Genomic DNA, 20,914 nt, shown 5'->3' with positions numbered 1-20,914 from the left:
TTTTTTTGCTTGGGGCGGCAAAAATCTTAGAGCCAGCCCTGCTCTTTCCAAGGGTTGCAGCTGTCTGGAGGCGCCTCCTTCCACGCCTTCCTCATTCACACCTCATTCATTCAACAGGGAATTGATTACAAAGTGGGGGGGAAGATCTTATTCTACTTCTAGCAAAAAGACATTTTTCCTTTTACCTTAATTATACTACCTTAGGGGCCCGCTATAACAAATTACCGAGGTTCAATACTGCTGTTTCGGTGGGGTGGCGCTGGGGAAGGAGGGTTTGTTTCTGCGGGGCAGGTGGCTCTGGGGGTGGTGGTGTATTTCGGCAGCACTGGGGGGGGGTTGTTTCCATGGGGTTGGTGGCGCCTGGGGGGGGTGTTGTATTTCGGGGAGGGCTGGGTGGCGCGCGGGGGAGGGAAGTTGGCAGCACTTGGGGGGTTTCGGCCCTCAGCTGTTTTCTTTGGAGTAATATGGCCCTCGTCGCTTTACGAGTTGTGCAGCCTTGCCTTAGAATCATAGAATATCAGGGTTGGAAGGGACCTCAGGAGGTATCTAGTCCAACCCCCTGCTCAAAGCAGGACCCAATTCCCAACTAAATCATCCCAGCCAGGACTTTGTCAAGCCTGACCTTAAAAACCTCTAAGGAAGGAGATTCTACCACCTCCCTAGGGAACCCATTCCAGTGCTTCACCACCCTCCTAGGGAAAAAGTTTTTCCTAATATCCAACCTAAACCTCCCCCACGGCAACTTGAGACCATTACTCCTTGGTTCTGTCATCTGCTACCAATGAGAACAGTCCAGATCCATCCTCTTTGGAACCCCCTTTCAGGTAGTTGAAAGCAGCTATCAAATCCCCCATCATTCTTCTCTTCTGCAGACTAAACAATCCCAGTTCCCTCAGCCTCTCCTCATAACTCGTGCTCCAGCCCCCTAATCATTTTTGTTGCCCTCCATTAGACTCTTTCCAATTTGTCCACATCCTTCTTGTAGTGTGGGGCCCAAAACTGGACACAGTACTCCAGGTGAGGCCTCACCAGTGTCGAATAGAGGGGAATGATCACATCCCTTGATCTGCTGGCAATGCCCCTACTTATACAGCCCAAAATACCGTTAGCCTTCTTGGCAACAAGGGCACACTGTTGACTCATATCCAGCTTCTTGTCCACTGTGACCCCTAGGTCCTTTTCTGCAGAACTGCTGCCTAGCCACTCGGTCCCTAGTCTGTAACAGTGAATGGGATTCTTCTGTCCTAAGTGCAGGACTCTGACAGGACCGACCCTGGCTATGGGGCTGGGTGTGGTATGAAAGCCTAGAGAGCAGAACATGGCACAGACTGTGTTGGACACCCATGTTCATTATGCTCCTAACAGGCTCAAGTGGTTGCATCAGGGCAATGGCAGATGCTTGTTCTTTCATCAAGGGGCAAACGGTGCCTCTTCCACTAGCTCCGCATGCCTGAGGATTAATCACCTGAAGCCCACAGTGCAGCTGCAGGGAATGTTGTTTGATCATGTCACTACATCACCTCAAACCTTTGCTTCAGCTTCCCGTGCCAGTTCAAGAACTTGTTGCTCACAGACCCGTACTGTTTCCATTTGTTGCTGCAGAGGTCTAGTTTACCCAGAGTATGATCCTGGAGGCAAGAAAATGAAAGGCGCTGGGGGCCCAGAAAACAGCTTCAAAAGGTGGAGCCTCTAGCCGTGAGATGCAGGTGTGGTGCCCAGGGGAGGAATCTGCGACTCTCTATAGAACCTGTAATGTTTTAAAGCACAAAAACTCATAAGAAGGGATTCTGGGGAAGGAAGGAGGGAAGGGAGCAGCGATTTTCTCTTTGTCTAATATGGGCTGCGGAAGGGATTAAGATATCTCTGTATTCATGTTTATTTCAATAAAAACTTCAAAACAAACCCCCCAAATTACAGTCACGATAAGGACAAATCACAGGTACAAAAAGAAACCATCTAAACCCTCCGCACTCCAGACTGTCCTGCAAACTAGAGGGTGTGTGTGTGTGTGTGTCACACACACACTTTTTTCGGGTCATTTCATTGCATTCCCAACCTTGCACAGCAGATGGCACTCTCACTGCCTACATTTCAGGTGAGTCATTCTCTGCAGAGGGCTGGGCAGGGATTTGCACTAACAAGAAAGGTTTCTTCACTCCTGGTCTCTACCCCAACCAATAGCATCACTCAGCTTCCCCAGCACTGGAAGGTCACATTTTTCTCTTATTACGCCAAACATGGTGTCAGCAGTTACCATGAAAACAAACAGAATATTGGGGAACTCTCCCCCCCCCAAAACCCACTCCCACCCAGTGCTTAATTTCCCGGCACCTCTAGCCTTGGCAGTTCATAGACCCAGCATGTCAGTTATGAAAGTAAAAAAAAATTGCTTGAGCCCCGACCAGAGCCGCCCCTTGGGTACGGCGAATCGGGGCAAAAGCTCCGGGCCCCGTGCTTTGGGAGGCCCTACGGGCTGGTGCGATTGGCCGGCACAGTTGGTCCCGGAAGTGATGGATTTGTCTTTTCCGCCCCAGCCCCGCACCCCCTTTGGGATGGCCCCAACCCCAACACCTATTTCTTTACAAACTAAGCACTGCACCTACCCGCCCAACCAAGTCATGGCACCGTACCAGATTACTGTGTATTGGGAGATGGACGTGCAAGGGGATGTGTTCAGCAACTGGACATTCTTTAGCTCACAATGGAAAAAAATAACTACAACATTGCAATGAAGCTGGGCAAAAAGGGGGAAAAAAAACCCCGAACAGCCACATTATTAGCTGTAAGGGGCAAAGGCCATCGCATACTCCAACGGCAGCTGGACGTGTCAGCAGCAGGCTGGGAAGATGCATGTAAAATTGTAGAAGTGCTCCACAAGCACTTTCAACCCCCACCACAAAAAACACATTAAAAAGGTATCTTTTCAACAAGCCTGATCAAGAAGCTGGAGAAACAACAGATCGATATATTGCCAAACTGCCCCAAATGGCTGATTCATGTAATTATCAAATCTTAAAAAGAGGAACGAATTAGTATGGATTAGTAACAGCAACAAAAGTTGCAGGAGCTGGAGTGAGAATGCTTGGAGAGGCCACACTGACTCTTTGAAGAGCTACAGACGTGCAAAGCTGAGGAGCGATCTTACATCCAAATGCAGAGAAGCTGTGGAAAAGATGCAGAGATAATTTTCCAAGTAACACAGGAAAAGCATGAAAATACAAAGAAAAATGCATCAAATTTGTGCAAAAGCAAATGCAAATACCAAGCAGAAGAGAGAAACTAAATGCAAAGGAAGACTGTGGATACTGTTAAGAAAAAAACATGGTAATAGAGAATCTCCTGTATGTGGGGCCATATGCAACAATTGTGGCAAAGGAAATGGTTATGCCAAAGCTTGTAGACATGAAAAAGAGGCACTATATTGAGGAAACAATCAGTGACTCAGAGGATGACATTTTGCATGTTTATGGCATTAATACAGTGCAAACAAAAATAAATGAACTGTAATGCTCAGAGTAGCACCAGATGCAAAGACATTACAGTGCCACACAAATGGGAAACTGAATTCCAAATACAGGCCTGTTGCATCTTACGCTGGGGTTACGTTCCGCAGTCAGCGCATAAAGCGAAAATCGCGTATAGTCAAAATTGCATTGAGTTTAATGGCGGTCGGAATCGCCCGCACTATTAGGGTTACCATATTTCAACACTGAAAAAAAGAGGACACTCCATGGGGGCCCTGGCCCTGCCCCAACTCCACCCCTTCCCCACCCCCGGCCCCGCCCCCATTCCAATCCCTGCCCCAATGTCCCTGCCCCAACTCTGCCCCCTCCTCTGAGCACCCCACATTCCCCCTCCTCCCTCCCGCTCTGATCTTGGTTGGGGGTTGCTAAGTGCTTCCCTGCTCCCCACTCCCCCTGCACCCCCCCTACCCCTGCAGCCTCTGCGACCCCTGCTCCCCACTCACCCTGCGACCCCCCCACCCCTGCAGCCTGTGACCCCTGCTCCCCACTCGCCCTGCGACCCGCCCCTGCAGCCTCTGTGACCCCTGCTCCCCACTCGCCCTGCGACCCGCCCCTGCAGCCTCTGTGACCCCTGCTCCCCACTCACCCCGGCAGCCTCTGTGCCCCTGCCTCCGGACCCTGTGCCACCGGAGCAGAGCAGCTGGAGCCCGGGAAGGGAAGTGCCCGGCCGGGGGCGCAGGGTCCGGAGGCACGGGGACTGCCTGAAGCCGGTAGCGCTGGCTCGGGCAGCTTGGCTCTTAAACAGAGCCAAAGTCTGAGTCAGGGGAGGAGCAGAGCAGCCGCGGGAGAGGAAGTGCCTGGCCGGTATTTTTCCCGGACATGTTCGGCTTTTTGGCAACGGGGGTTTGATTGCTGAAAAGCCGGACATGTCCGGGAAAAACTGGATGTATGATAACCCTACCCAAGCTGAGCTGGGGAGCAGAGCCGGGCCAGAGCCAGAGCGGCCAGAAAAGAGCCCAGGGAGAGCAGATCCTGTGCTGGGAGCAGAGCTGCAGCCACAGAGCCAGGTGTGGTGAGCACCTGGGGCCAGCCAAGGGGGGACCCTGGGCAAAGGGCCCAGTGCAGAAGGACACCCCCAGCCAAGGGTCCTTGCAGGCCAGACTGGGAGGGGGACCTTAACCTGACGGGGGGCTGACGCTGGGAAGAAGGATCCCACCACCCAAAGCCTGGAGGCGTGTGGCCACCACCATTGCAAGTGTCCGACCCGCAGCGTCTCTGCAGCACAACCAGGGCCTGAGAAGGAGACCAGGGACCTACAAGGAACAGACTGTGAAGTGCCCTGATGTCTGAGACACTGTTTGTGATGTTCCCTGCCACAGAGCGGGGTGATGTGTTTCCTTCAACCTTTCCCATTTTTTCTTATTCCTTTTTAAACGAATTGTTGATTCAATAAATTGTATTTGCTTTAAATGGTATGTAATGATCAGCGGGTCAGGGAAGTGTCCAGTGCAGAGAGAGCACCTTGGAGTGGGGACACCCTAGTCCCTGACCTAAGTGACCACAGCAGGGTTGGGGGGGGGGGGTCGAGCCCCCCAGGAGTCCAGGGCCCAGCCTTGTTGGGGTTACGAGGCCTCTGCCAGACAGGAGAGTGGGCAGGGAGGCCTCTGGGTAAAGGAAGTGGGAGCGAGGACTCAGATCCTTCTGCCAGCCCATTTCACCGGGGTCGTGCAGAAGCCAGGAAAGTTCCCCACAATAGCAGGACCATTCCCCCGCTTACATCAGCAATGTGCAAAGAAAAGCTCATTGAAATTATACAGATAGAGTTACCATTCGTCCGGATTTACCCGGACATGTCCTCCTTTTCGCGCTAAAAATAGCATCCGGAGGGAATTTGTAAAGCACTCACAATGTCCGGGATTTCCCCCTCCCCCGGCAGAGCAGAGCGAGCAGCTGGGAGGGCTGCAGAAAAATCCCGGGCTGGACTCCTGAGCAGCTGTAGAGGAGCCGGAGCCGCCCTGCATTCTGAGTTGGCCTCTCCTGCAACCCGGTCCGGCAGCACTGTGCAGGGCCAGGGACCGGGTTTTGTTGTGCTGGGCCAGGGACCGGGTTTTGTTGTGCTGGGGAGCTCAGCCACGTGTCCGGCTCGGCTGCACAGAGCCCAACACCCTGTTCTGAGCAGCAGGGTAAGGGGGACCGGGGGCAGGAAGGTTCTGGAGGGGGCAGTCAAGAAACGGGGGGGGGCTTTTGGGGGGGGTGGAGAAAGTTTTGGGCAGTCAGGGTACAGGTAGGGGGTAGGGTCCTGGGGGGCAGTTGGGGGGGGTCTTAGGAGGGGGCAGTTAGGGGACAAGGAACAGGGAGTCTTAGGTAGGGGGTGGGGTTCTGGAGGGAAGTTAGGAGCAGGGGTCCCAGGAAGGGGCAGTCAGGGGACAAGGAGCAGGGGGGTGGGGAGCTGGGAGTTCTGGGGGGGAGCTGTCAGGGGGCAGGGGTGGGGAGAGGGATCGGAGCAGTCAGGGGACAGGGAGCAGAGGGGTTTAGATGGGTTGGGAGTTCTGGGGGGGGGCTGTCAGGGGACAGGAGTGCGGAGAGGGATCGGAGCAGTCAGGGGACAGGGAGCAGAGGGGTTTAGATGGGTTGGGAGTTCTGGGGGGGCTGTCGGGGGGCAGGGGTGGGGAGAGGGATCGGAGCAGTCAGGGGACAGGGAGCAGAGAGGTTTAGATGGGTTGGGAGTTCTGGGGGGGGGCTGTCAGGGGGTGGGGAGTGGTTGGATGGGGCGTGGGAGTCCCAGGGGTCTGTCTGGGGGTGGGGGTGTGGATAAGGGTTGGGGCAGTCAGGGGACAAGAGGCAGGGAGGCTTAGATAGGGAGTGGAGTCCTGGGGGGCAGTTAGGGGCAGGGGTCCCAGGAGGGGGCAGTCAGGGGACAAGGAACGGGGGGAGGGTTGGGGGTTCTGGGGGGACGGGAAGTGGGAGGGGCAGGGGCGGGGCTCCTCCCGTCCTCTTTTTTGCTTGCTGAAATATGGTAACCCTAATACAGAGGCACGATTCTATCACCACTAGGTGAATGTAAAGTACGAGCGGAAGATCAAGGAAAAGTTAACAGGCTGAAATTTCAGGTATTACAGACCACACAGAAGCCACGGCTTTCAGCTAAAACAAGTGAATTCATGAACTTAGCTACTAAATCTGGGACAACCCAGTCATACAATACACATACAAGTAAAACAGCCTGATCCAGAGCAGACCGCGTACTCTGGGGCATTGCAGCAAATCCGCGAGAAGAGGACTATGATGTTTTTGAAGGAATAAAATACGTACAAGGCAGATCAGACCTGGAAATAGATAAAACAATTCAGGCAGTGCAGTACCTGCCTTGCAGAGCCTCCATTGCGCAGACAGAAATAATCGTGGTGTGACTGGGGTCCCAGTGGGGAGTCAGCCGAGGTCACTGAATTAGTATGAACTGAAAAGAATGGGGCAGACGAACCCCAAAGCTGGTGAATAATTCAACACTTAACTAATTCAACAGCTTCTGTATTACCTCACTGTTTGTCCAGAAACAACACAGTTCCCTTAAACTAACCCAGCCTCAGGCCTCCATCCAGGTACTCAAGTCAAATAGGATGAAGGATTTTTGAAAATCATATTTCATCATATAAAAGAAAAGGTTCTACCAATCCCAAAGGATCAGAGACATCACCTCCCAGGTTACTGAATATTCCAGATCTTACCCAAATACATGCTACGGCCAATTCTTAACTAAACTAAAATTTATTAAGAAAGAAAAGAGAGTGTGGTTAAAAGATCAATATACAGACAGACGAGTTCACTTCTTGAGGTTCAGATACGTAGCAGAAATGGCGAGCTTTGTAGCTGCAAAGAGTTTCTTTAGAATTTAGTTCAGAGGTTATAGTCCAATGTCCAATATCATACCCAGGATGTACCCAGGCAGCACTGGGATTTCAATCTGGTGGTTTAAGCTTCCCCTGCATTGAAGCATCAAGCAGATCTGAGATAAACAGGATTAGAACCCAAGGGTCTTTTTATACAGTGTTCTAGCATCCACTTGATCATGCAGTCTTGGGTAAACAATAGGCTTTTGATGTAGCCTTCTGGTTTCTAAACACCACCAGTAATTAGTTACACAAGTTAACATAGGGCAATTTATCCATCAGGTGGTCTATCACAAACTTCAAAGAGACATAGACAATGACATTATTTCACCCAAGATTCAGCTAAATGTTAATATTCCCTTGTGATCTCTGAATTAGTAGCTATAGTATAGAATGGCCCTAATTACTATTTCTAACACGTCTTTAAAGGTCAGCTTTGGGCTAGTTAGACTGCAAGCTGTTTAACCCTTGCTGGCCATGAGTTATATTTTGTATAAGATTTGCTGCAGTACTATAGCAGGGGTAGCGAAAATGATTTGCATGATTATATTTTCATTAGACAACGTCACAAGTGGGAATAACAAAGAAAATGGAAAAAGAAGGCGTCATGGCTAAAGTCGCAGCTCCTACAAGTTGGATAAGCAGCATGGTAGCAACTGAGAAGCCAGACAAGCTGCACATTTACCTACAGGAGAACCTCAGAATTACAAACACCAGAGTTATGAACTGGCCAGTCAACCACGCACCTCATTTGGAACTGGAAGTACACACTCGCAGCAGCAGAGACCAAAAAAACAACCCCCCCCCCCCCCCCCACCAAATACAGTAAAGAATTGTGTTAAATATAAACTACTAACAAAATTAAGGGAAAGCAGCATTATTCTTCTGCATAGTGTGACAAAGTTCCTTCTCTATCTTGGTGGGTCCTGCGCTTATTGGCGGATTTTCTTGCCTCAGAGATTCACCATGTGGGTTGGGGAACAGCCCAGAGACCTTCCCCTCTGGAAGAACCCACAGTCCAAGTCAATTGGGAGGTTTGGGGGGAACCCAGGCCCGCCCTCTACTCTGGGTTCCAGCCCAGGGCCCTGTGCACTGCAGCTGTCTATAGTGCCTCCTGTAACAGCTGCATGACAGCTACAACTCCCTGGGCTACTTCCCCATGGCCTCCTCCAAACACCTTCCTTATTCTCACCACAGGATCTTCCTCCTGGTGTCTGATAACGCTTGTGCTCCTCAGTCCTCCAGCAGCACACCCTCTCACTCTCAGCTCCTTGCACCTCTTGCTCCCAGGTCCTCACATGCACCACAAACTGAAGTGAGCTCCTTTTTAAAACCCAGGTGCCCTGATTAGCCTGCTTTAATTGATTCTAGCAGCTTCTTCTTAATTGGCTCCAGGTGTCCTAATTAGCCTGCCTGCCTTAACTGGTTCTAGCAGGTTCCTGATTACTCTAGTGCAGCCCCTGCTCTGGTCACTCAGGGAACAGAAAACTACTCATCCAGTGACCAGTATATTTGCCCTCTACCAGACTCCTGTACCCCACTGGTCTGGGTCTGTCACAATAGTAAAGTTTCAAAGCTGTATTAAGTCAATGTTTAGTTGTAAACTTTTGAAAAAACAATCCTAATATTTTGTTCAGAGTTATGAACACCGCGGAAATGGAGGTTGTTTGTAACTCTGAACAAAATATTAGGGTTGTTCTTTCAAAAGTTTTCAACTGAACATTGACTCCATTTCCGAGGTGTTCGAAACTCTGAGGTTCTACTATAGATCCAAACAACTTAAAGCATTAAGCACAAATGCCTACACCTGTAGACTACCTGACTTGCCAAAAGCACAAATATTCCAGCTTTTTTGCCGCCCCAAGCGGCGAAGCCAAAAAAAAAAAAAAAAAAAAAAGATAAAGCCGCGATTGGCGGCAGCTCTACCGCGCCGCTTCGTTCTTCGGTGGCGGGTCCTTCCCTCTGAGAGAGAGTGAGGGACCCGCCGCCGAATTCCCACTGAAGACCCGGACGTGCCGTCTCTTTCCATGGGCCGCCCCGAGCACCTGCTTCCTGCGCTGGTCCCGGCCCCGGCTGCTAGATTTCACAGTCACCATCACCCTCCTGGTCAGTAATATATCCCTACTACTATATTCTTATTATTCAAGCATGGAATTTCTATCCATAGAGATTTGATAGTACTGTTTGGTTTATTTAAGATTTTTACTACATTTGCCTCTATGCTGTCTTTCGCATATAGTGCCACTCCCCTGCCAGTGCAACCAATTCTGTCATTCCTATATATTTTATACCCTGTTTTAACCATGTGGCTGGGTGTGTGTCTGCACTTCTTTCAGTCTCTGGTGACCCCTTCTGCCAATTTCTCCAACCGTTTCTGTGACTCAGGCCTCCAGCTGAGTCTCACAGTCTGTATGGAACACAACTCAAACAGACCTTTCCAGGATATTAGTCCAACAAAATCTTGAAGGGCTCCTGGCCCTGTTAACGGGCCACATCCCCAGGGCTTCCTCCTAGGAGACTCTTTGCCCATTCTGGTCTGTCTGTCTCATAACACAAGAGCTAGGGGCCACCAAATGAAATTAATAGGCAGCAGGTTTAAAATGAAGGTTTTTTTCACACAACGCAGAGTCAACCTGTGGAACTCCTTGCCAGAGGATGTTGTGAAGGCCAAGACTATAACAGGGTTCAAAAAAGAACTAAATAAATTCATAGAGGATAGGTCTATCAATGGCTAATAGCCAGGATGGGCAGGTATTGTGTCCCTAGTCTCTCTTTGCCAGAAGCTGGGAATGGACGCCAGGGGATGGATCACTTGATGATTACCTGTTTTGTTCATTTTCTATGGGGCACCGGGTATTGGCCACCATCGGAAGACAGGATACTGGGCTAGATGGACCTTCGGTCTGACACAATATGGCCATTCTTATGTTCCTTATGTTCTGTCCTGGCCCCAACTCTCCAGCTGGGCCTCTTGGCTGTTTAGATCCCCTTCTGGGGGTTTAATCACTGTTCAATTGTAGGCCACTTCCTCAGTGGCTTATGGGAGTGGGGGAGGAGGGGAAGGGGGCCGGGGCCCGCTCACTACTCCAGGTCCCAGCCCAGGGACCCTATGAATAGCAGCCACCTGCTGCATCCCTTTGACCACTCGTGATGCTGCTATGTTTCCCTGGCCACTTCCCTGTAGTCCCAGTCTTCACCCTTACCTCAGGCCCCTTCCATCTTCAGTCCCAGCAGCCAGCCAAGAGCACCTTCTTGCTTCCCTGGTACCTGCGAGCACTGAGTTCCCTTGGGCCAGCCAGGAGCACCACTGCACTCCTCCGGCTCCAGCAAGGAATTTAATCTGTTCTGAACTGCAGCTCCCTTTATATGGGTCTACAACCATCTGATTGGCTGCTCCCTGCAGCCTTTCCCTGATTGGCTGCCTCCTGCGGTCTCTCTAGACCACTTGGAGGACTTAGCTCTACTGCTCCTTTCTGGGACAGGGTGTGGTAAGACCCTGAGGCCTCCAGCAGTGGTCCTCTGGGCCTGGTTCACTCTGTCACTCCCTGGTATTACCATTTCCCATTGATTATCATTGTTCCACCAAGTTTCTGTGATGCCTATTATATCAATATCTTCATTTTATACCAGGCATTCAAGTTCACCCATCTTAGTATTTAGACTTCTAGCATTTGTATATAAGCACTTATAAAATTTGTCACTTTTTATCTGTCTGCCATTATGTAAATGAATAGGACCCTTTTTCACTGGACTGTTTCTTGTCAGATCCTACCTGTACTTTACCATCTTCTTTTGAAGGCCAGAAGAGGGGGTTCAGGAAGCATTTCTTTCAGGATGTGGTTCTCATGGAGTATGGGTTTTAAGGCTTTAATGATACCCTGTATGGATTCCAGCGTGGAGTGGCAGGTGACAACTTGTGGTGTAAGAGGGTCCATATTGAAACAGGTTCTCTTGGGGTATTTGGGTGGTCCCTTCCATGATGTGATCTACTTCTCTGGTGTAGACCTTGTCTAGTGAAGGTGACTTTGTCTCTTAAGGTGTGTATCCAGGACTTTCTCCTCAGAGCACATTCTGTGGTATCTGGTTATCAAAAGCCAGGCACTCAATTGCTAGGTGTGTTTGTGGGGTTATGCTAAACAATCTGATCCCCCTTGTATTTAGCTCTGACACTCTTGAGTATCTTTCCCAGGAAGAGCTGTGTGTAGCTTGAAAGCTTGTCTCTTTTGCCAACAGAAGTTAGTCCAATAAAAGATATTACCCAATCCACCTTGTCTCTATCAAATATAAAGGCAGTTAAATCATAATACACAAATCACTCAGTACAGAACTCCTCTTGAGATTTTTTTTTTTTTTTTTTGAGCATCTTGGAATAAAAGTCTGTATCAGAAAGCCAGAGATGCTCTATGCTGGCCAAACATGACCAAGAATACTTGAGACCTGGTGAGCAGCTGTGAAAGGTGTAGAAATGCAGACTAAGCAGCTAAAAGAGGCAATGAAGAAGTACAGCATCACCAACTTGGAGCAAACTAGGAATGGACTTTTGCACCCACACAAACTAATTATTGTAGCAAATCACTCAAACAAATTAATTATTGTAGACTGCTATTCAGACTTCTGGGAACTAGACAAACTGTCAGACACTATTGTCAAGCTGTCTGGAGTTCCTTGCCTTTGTGATAGATGGTCCCGTACATCAAAAATCACAACAATATTCAGATTACTCCCACTCCCAAAGCACCAGTAACTTACCCCAGGTAAATTGCACTTCAGATCTTACACCAAAGACAATGCCTGTAGCCAATTCTATAATAAATTAACTAAAGATTTATTAACTAAAAAAAAGATATGAGAGTTATTTACAAGGTTAAAGGAGGTAAACACACACACACACACACACACACGAATTACAGTCTTAAGTCTGGTCTACACAACAGAGTTAGGTTGACGTAAGGCAGCTACACTGTAAGGGTCTACACTAAAATGTAGCTCCAACAGAAGTAACTCACCCACTACACCGACTTAATAACTTAATGCTTAAGTCGATGTAGTTAGGTTTAGTCGATGTCTACACTGACATGTTGTTGCTTACATCGGCTGTTGCTGTCTTTCAGAAACCATCCCACAATGGCAGTTCAATTGGTGCAAGTGCTCCTGGTGCGCACTGCTGACACAAGGAGCATAGTGTGGATGTGTAAATCCGATTCGGTTACTGGGGTGACTATGTAGACGTAACTTAAGTTGACTTAATTTTGTAGTGTAGACTTGCCCTTCAGTTCTAAAATGTAAGAGAAGCTTCTAGAATAAGCAGGCTCTCTATGTCCTTTAGAGCTAACCCAGGCCAAGCAGTGGGGATCTATTGCTTATGTTTAGTAATCCTTGCCCCTCAGAGTCCAAGCAGCATGAAGATGCAGTAGCTTCCTGTCATGGATTTTTATTCCCTTCCCCCAGCGTTCAAGCTTCTGCATCTCCTCCTCATAGGCGTAGGGGGAACAATTAACAAAGTCTTTTGTCCTCTCACGTTCCACAATGTTGGGTGTCTATAGACTTTCTTTTGATGGGCAAGGGACGACAGCTCCTGTGGTAAACTGGTATTTCACACTTGGTAATGCTCCTCTCCTGATTGTGGGTGTTTACAGTTTCAGCGCAAACAAACACTTAAACATTACCTTATCGCACGGGATACAGCTGTTATAAGTGAGATTACTGCCTGCAGCAATTTACAAGGATTCCATAAGGTCTAAACACATTTTCATAAACTTAATACCTATTTTAACGACAGTAACACACAGGAGAACCAGACTGGCTTCCAGCTGTGCATTTGTCAGTCTTCAGCTGAGGCCTAGGGTCCTTGGCATGAACTGACACCTGGTCTGCCAGCATCACGACTACCACAGCAACCATCGAAGGCAAAACAATGACATATTTCAGCAAAAGTGGTATCTCCAAAAGTGTAATTTCAGACAACGGGCAGCAGTTTACTTGCAGTGAGTTTGTGCATTCGGAGTCAAGCACCAGATGTTGAACAGATAAATCCTTGTTCATATAATGTAGCAATAGGGGGCATATATTTAACTGAAACCGCAAATCCACATGCCTGCTACAAACACAAGATGAAACCACAGACGTGGAGGAAATGAAATACAGTCTCTCGTCAGCAGGTCATGGAAGGAACACAAGCCGATGAATGGCTGATAGATATAGGAACAGACACTCAAAACGCTACCCCACCAGCCCAGCCAAGTACAAGACGACAGTCTCCTGTGGTCACAAGAAAAACATCAAAGTGCCTGCAAGGTAAATGCAAGTTTTTGTACAGTACTAAGGGGGCAGAAAGAACACCCCTCCCAAACTCTGAGGAAAATGCCTTAATTCACAAGCAAGTTAAGAGTTAGTACAAAAAGAAACAAGCAAAAAGAGCTGGAGTTAAGTTGATGTGATGAGATAAATATAATAAGATGGACGTTAAAGGATGTAATAGAATCTTAAGTGCGTAAGTAGGTTATGGGATTCCTGGTTAATTCTGGTATCTCAAACATGACAAAAGGGGATTTTGGTCAATACCTTCCCAATGGGTGTGTGTGTTTGTGTGTGTGTTACAGTATGACAGTGTGCTTCTGAGTAGGGTAACGTCTAGGAACAGTGAGAACTCCACTTTCAGGATGTGCTGGATGAGAAAGAATAGTGCACATGGAGGGAGCAGTTACGCCGGCGTGCGGCGCTGTCTTGGCTCTCTCTCTCTCTCTCTCTCTCATGGTTGAGCACTGAGCAGCAGAGGTGCTACAAGAGGCCAGGGGGAACTTTCTCAGTGAGGCTCCTTCTACAAGGGGCTCTGCATCTTGCAATTCCAGTATATGGGGAATGCCAGGGGTGGGGCTGCGGCTGGGAGAGGATGAATCGGTCAGGCCCAGAGGACATGGTTCTACAAGGATTCTGGGCTGTGGAGCATCCCATGGGGTGGCAAGGACAGGCTGCCATCAGTTAGACAGCTGGAGCCTGTTCTTTGCTCAAGGATAAAGAGGGTGAGAGGCTGAGCCAAGACAGTGAAACCTTCTTCCTCCTCCTAGGCCGTTCTCTCTCATCTCTTCCTGAAAGTGGAGTTCTCCTAGTTTTGTCCATAATCATACTATAGTGTCCCCTACTGGGCAACTATTTCTCATAACAAACCTGCTATAACTTATGTTGGGAGCTATTTCAGCCCCAGCAGCAGCCCAACATCCAGAGACAGAGGTGGCTGCAGCCCCTTTCCCTGGGCTGTGCCTTCTGCCCTGAGCCCCCAGGGGGCAGCGCAGGAAGGGGCCACTTTCCCATTTGATCTCCCTGGACGTTTCAGAGCTCCTGGCACTTTTTGTAGGCCTGGGGGTTTGCCCCCACCTGAAGTGACTGCATTTCTGTGGGCATATAAGAGCAGTGTGTGAAATGTCAGGTGTGAAAGGTACTCTATAAATGTCATGTGTTCTGGATGCGCTGGTAGTGACATCATCGCTGAAGCTGCATTTGATCTTTGCAATTATACGTGACGTGGGGTTGCCAATGGAATAAACCTTCCACACCACATTTAGAACAGTTAGTGAGGAGGTAAAACTTGAGCCTCCTGGAAAGTTGAAAGTCACAGCCACAAGCCCTGAACCCACCCCTTTTCGAAGTTCAAGAGGGGGGAAATGTTTCCTTGCTAGAATAATGACAAAAGTCAGAACTATGAAACCTGGAGCATTCTTAGCGACCGACAAGAACTCAGAAACAGTGGCAGTGAAAACTTTCTCAGGTGTTACATATATATTAATTACCATAAGTGTATTCACTTATGCCAAGGAAGCTGTCTGAGAAAACGTTTGCCAATAGGTGAGGAGTGAAGTGTTCTATGCGACCTGCTAGTGTCTAATATTTTTTAGAAGTCTTTGCTATCTACCACTTTAGATGATAAAAGTATAAAACCCTGTAGATCAAGAACAGCAAAGCCAGCACATTGGGACTCGCTCAGGCTGCCAGCAGCAGCCCCGTTACGCGCCAGAAAGCATTCTCAGACCCTTTTGATTGCATGTGACAGGGCAAAATGCCTTGTGTTCTCATACATGATTTGGCTTTTGAGGACAGTACAAGTATCCAGGCGCACATTCCATTCTGAGTAGAGTGCAGCCCAAATATGAAGCCATACTTACCCTGAATGTCCTCGCACACTTTTGTCTATGTCTCAGACATTTTAGGGCCTTTGCAATGAAACAAGTCTATTTGCTGAAATGTAGGCCAAGTGGCTACAACTCCAACAGGGAATAGGATGTGAAAGCAAATGTAACATTTACTGTCAGCAAGAAAGTGCCTCTGTGCTCTTCGTCTCTTCTCATTTAAATTGGTGAAGAAAACTGTCTTATTCTACAGGTGCCCAGCCTGGTCCTCTCTGGTAACGGTGGATGACCAGTTGGACCTCAAACAACTTTCCTCTGGCTTTTTGATTCGCTGACTTTTTTAAAATTTCAGTTTTGAGTTAATCCAAACTGATTTTTTTAGGGAACTGCCAATGAACCAAAAATTCAGCTATTAGCACAGCTCTGCTCCCAAGTCCTAGGTTTATAGTGTCCTGACCACTAACCAGTGGCTAGAGAGGAGTTTGTTCACCGAGGGCTGTACTGAACACAGCTATACACACACCCTGTTTCAAGGTAATGGGAGGCAGGCTCCACGGTGCCCTGGAGTTTCACCGAGACCCCCAGGGGCTCTATCACCACCTGCCCTAGAACCCTGACACCAGCAACTTGCTCACAGCACAATGGTCTCCCCCCTGGCTTCCCACCCAGGCCTGGGTCTCCCCCTGGCTTCCCACCCAGGCCTGGGTCTCCCCACAATGGTCTCCCCCCTGGCTTCCCACCCAGGCCTGGGTCTCCCCCTGGCTTTCCACCCAGGCCTGGGTCTCCCCACAATGGTCTCCCCCCTGGCTTCCCACCCAGGCCTGGGTCTCCCCACAATGGTCTCCCCCCTGGCTTCCCACCCAGGCCTGGGTCTCCCCACAATGGTCTCCCCCCTGGCTTCCCACCCAGGCCTGGGTCTCCCCACAATGGTCTCCCCTGCAGTGAATAACTGGGCTGATGGAAGACAACTGTGTGGTGAGCAGGTTGCGGTGTCAGGGCTCTGAGCCAAATCTGCACACCACAGAGGCACCCAGGGTTACGGGCAGGCGGTGACAGAGCCCTGTACGGCTTGGGGTGAACCTCCGCTGTGTCACAGCTTCATCGTGTCCCTGGCCATTCATACCTACCCAGGGGAGCTGCTCAAGGAAATTCCAATTGGGACATTTTTCAGTGAAAAAAGGAGACAATTTTTTCATTGAAAATGTTGCCATTTTTGGACCTGCTCCGGCTCCCAGAAGTGAGGGAAGTACATCAACACAGCCAGCCCCGGGGTGCTGAGCAAACAGAGACTGTCACCCTGCGTTAGTGCCACTGTCCGGGGCCACTTCACCCTGCTTGCAGCCCTGCTGGGGGAGGACTGCTGGGCCTATGGAGAAGCTCACCAGCTGGTACTTGAGTCATCCTGCTTGGAGTCAGGGAAAGCCAGCAAAGCTCCTGTCATGTGTGCATCTTCTTCTGCTGGGCTCCTTCGGAGAAAGCCCAGCCCGGCATGGTCGTGAGTCTCACACCTGAGCCCACCAGTCACACTTGGCCTTGGCTCACTTTGCTGGGTGTAACTATGGGCTCTGCTAGTCAAGTTGCACCGCGCAGTTTGATCTTCATTAAAGTCTTTTTGCAGCCCTAATTTTGGTGGGCTGAGTGCTGCAGAACATCACCTGATTTCTGCTTAGGAGATTTCCTGGATGGTGTAAAAACACAGGAAGGGCGTGGGGATTTGGCCCTCTGATTCGATGAAGAGTGGGCAGTTAATCCCAGCGCAGCACACAGCTCCACACATCAGGGCCAGATTCTGAGACTGCCAGTCCTGTTGAAGTCAAAGGCCTTACTCGTGAAGTAAGGTGCTATTCAACAGGAGTTGGGGCAGAAGCATTTGACCCAAAGCCATCCTCCAAAATCACAAGCACAGCACAATGGTTCCCAGATTGTACAAAGCAATGGAAGTCCATTGCCTGCTTTTCATCACCAAGGACGCCAAACAGGTACCTGAAAGTAGGGAGGTGTGACCCCTGCATTGAAAATCCTCCTTCTCAGATATCATCCCGGAACAGAATCTGGTTTGGAGGGGCAGGGGAAGGGATCTTGTGGATTTGGCTGCAGGTCCCTGGGCTGATTTCCCACCTAAGGTCCCCTGTCTCCCACACAAATCATGGATCTCCAGGCGTTACTCTCTGCCGCATGCTGCTAGAAAAGCCCTTTTAAAATAATTTACACGATAAAGTGGATCATCACAAAGAGAGAGGAGGGGGAAAAGGCAGACACACACAGAGAGAAAATAAAGTAGATTCTCACAAAGTGAAAGAAAAATTTAAAACAGCAAGAGCCTCTCACCCAACAGCTGACACTAGGCAAATGCCAGCAACTTCAGGGCAGTCAGCCCTGGACAAGCCACACCTCTTGGCTGAGCCAATCAGAAGATATTTTTTAGACACATGATGGAATATTCATTTTCCTGAACCAGTGAAAAGTGTTTCTAAAGCCATTGCCCTGGGTGGCTTTGTGCCAGGAACCTTTTTTACCCTAAGTCACTCTGAGCACATACTTTGTTGAGTAAAGTGATTTGCGCCTCCATGCCATAGTCTGGAAACGGCAGACCCCAGCCATATTTTCTTTACACAAACGAATGAGGTGAACAATATTATATCATACCACAAGTTTTTATAGACATGCCCCAGCCTTTAAAAAAATAGTATTTTGTAAGGATTTGCCCACAGCGCAAACGCAGCCCCAAACTGCTCTAAAGACGTATTACGTGTTGTGAGGTGGAGTGGTCTCTCACGGACCCAGAGGGGGAGGAGTCACACTGTGATCCCTAGTGGGCGGAGCCAGGCCAGACTCGCCCCTCCCATTGGAAGTTAAGGGGCGGGACAGGAAATATAAAGGGCAGGTTCTGAAGCTCAGTTAGGCTGCCACCGTCGGAGGAGGCAGATGTCTCCTGCCTCTTGAGGCTGGAGACTGAAGAGGCGCCTCGCCGAGCTGAGGACTGGCCAGATCTGCTGGAGCCATCAGCCAACCAAGGCACTGAGGATCTGATGGGATTGCTGCTGGCTAGCTACCCTGCGGAAACGGAAGACCCCCACAGACCCAGATACACCCCCAGGGGAGGGTAGAAAGTGGCCCAGGGACGACTGACTCCAGTCTGGCTGCATTGCTGCTGGATTCCCTGCCGGCCCAGTGGCAGAACACTCTGCCATTGTTAGGGCCATGGGCTGGGACTTGGTGGAGTCGGGTGGGCCTGGGTCCCCATACCCCCTTTCACCCCACTTGTGGGTGGCAGACTCCCTGCGTTTGTCTGCTGTTTACCTGAGCCGAGATGTCAGGCAATAGACTGCCTATTGCTCTGCCCACCTCAGATTTCAGAGACACACCCTCCTGAGCCCCTCGATTGTTTGATGCCCTTCCCTGGTTGAGAGCCTGTGCTCCTAGACTGATTGGGGCTCTGCCCCACCTAAGGGCCAGAACCCACCGATTGCTCATTGTCCTGCCCTACGTGAGGGCCAGAAGTTTCGAGCCTGTTGGTGCTCTGCCCTGTCAAAGGCCCGAGCCATACACCTCTGTGACTCTGCCCTGCCTAAGGGCCAGAGCCTTAGACCAGTGGTCTCCAAAGTGGGGTGCGTGCAAGAGGATCCTGCATGCTCAAAAATTTTTTACTGATAGGGGTGCGCGATCAAAAAAGTTTGGAGACCACTGCCTTAGACGGTTTACTCTTCCGCTAATCCCCTGACTGTGGGCGACACCCACTGACGTAGTGAAGTGCCATGGCCTCCCATTGACCCAGAGGAGGAGGACCCACCACTAACCCACTACACTTGTGAACTGAAAACAAAACTTCATATTCTCACACTTTATCCAAAACACACACTTAAAAGAGAGGCTAAAATTTACATTAAAATGCTTTTTACCAGAGATAAGAATGCTATTTCTTCCTAACGTTTAAAAAAGTTTTCACAAATAAACATGAGAAAACAGAGCATTGATAAATGTTTTGTAGTTGTCAGACACTTTTAAAGGTAACATAACCAAAACCCAGGGCTTAGGGAGATTTTGTGGAGTTCTAGTGAAATAAAAATGACTTTTGTAAATTGTGGAGAAGCAAAGTCTTTATGCTGGCCATTTTTTCCTTTTGCTTAAGAACAGAACAACAAACATATCCCCCTTCTCTTTTCTATTAAAAGAATGTAATTTTTGTATCAAAAGAATTTTTAAATCACAGGATTAACGTTTCAAAATCCTGTAACATGAGTTTCCAGGGTATTATTTGTAAAATGAAGATTTAAGGGGCCAGTATAATATCTCCAACATTTACAGATTAAAAAATAAATGTTTAAAAATGACAAGCAATAGAATTGCATAATGGAGGAAGATAAAGATTGTTCCTATCTGAAGAAACTTATCGCCCCCCATCTCTTCTGCTTTTTGAAAAAAAACTTTTGTTGCAAAAGTAAAGATTTTTTTTTATTAGAAATAAACATATATCAGCATGTTTTTATATTGGATTTAAACATGACAGAATTAACATTAATTTGTAAGACAGGGAGCCATCCTTTGGTCTCAATCCAGTTAGAGAATTTTCAGTAATTTTTTCTTTAAACAAATGAATAGCAAAATTCTATTTACAAATGCGGGCACTATCATTTTAAATGACACAGCCTTTTAACTGATTAAAGACAAAGGGAATGTATTACTTGATACACAACCCATATTTACAACTGTGTTGCAATAAAAATTTAAAAAGCCAAACCAAGGCTTTCTAATTGTTTAAATGACAGAGAAAAGAACGCGGGCATATGACCCCCACAAACAAACCCCTACTTTTTTCTGTGGTTTAGCTTTTATCTGAAGAAACATGAACCACCCTTGAAAAGGAGCATGCATGCAGATTGTTTTATTTACCAACCCATTCAAATGTAGCACTTAGACTTACAGCTGTTGAATTTTGGACCAGGCATAAACATTTCCTTTCTATACAATTCCTTGAGCATTTGTCTGTTTAAAAAAAAAAAAAGGTAGACAGCCCGGAATGAGAGTGTCATGGGGTGCTCTACTCACCGCTGGAGCAACTCCTTCTGGCCATGTCTGGGGATTAGCTCTGCCTGGCTGACTCCCTTTCCTTCGGTGGCATGCCGTCACTCTGTCTTGCTCTCTCAAGACTCAAGTGCTCCCACTTTGTGGCTTGGCTCTCCGGCGCAGGCCACTGTAGTTTTCCCCTTCCGGGGAAACTTTGTGCATCAAAATGTCTCAGGACCCACTGTCCCACGCAGTCTTCTCTTTCACTGCCCCTTAATGGTGCCACTTCCCCAGTTGCTGGTAGGGGAACCCAGGCCTGTCCTCTACCCTGGCTTCCAGCTCAGGGACCCTACAACAAGAAGTTAAGGTCTGTATAACCCTCAGCCTTACTGCTGTATCCCTGGGCTATTTCCTACCTTGTCTTCTGTCACCCTGAGTG

General features: G+C 48.8%; 1 protein-coding gene across 2 annotated transcripts in view; it reads right to left on the bottom strand.

Annotated features, from left to right (window-relative positions):
- The window catches only part of GUCA2A (guanylate cyclase activator 2A), a 64,595-nt gene extending 43,971 nt beyond the window's left edge, over positions 1-20,624 (bottom strand). Inside the window, exon 1 of one of the 2 annotated variants that reach the window (XM_054009367.1) lies at positions 20,518-20,624. The gene's annotated coding sequence lies outside the window, so the exon portion shown is untranslated. Of the gene's footprint in view, positions 1-20,392; positions 20,495-20,517 lie in introns of those variants that run through there. The other variant, XM_054009368.1, reaches the window with a different exon arrangement.
- Between the last annotated feature and the right edge of the window lie 290 nt (positions 20,625-20,914).

Source organism: Malaclemys terrapin, chromosome 19 (genome assembly GCF_027887155.1).
Source record: "Malaclemys terrapin pileata isolate rMalTer1 chromosome 19, rMalTer1.hap1, whole genome shotgun sequence".
Taxonomy (NCBI): domain Eukaryota; kingdom Metazoa; phylum Chordata; order Testudines; family Emydidae; genus Malaclemys; species Malaclemys terrapin.
The sequence above is the reverse complement of the archived record's forward strand: the minus strand, read 5'-3'. Positions and strand labels throughout refer to the sequence as shown.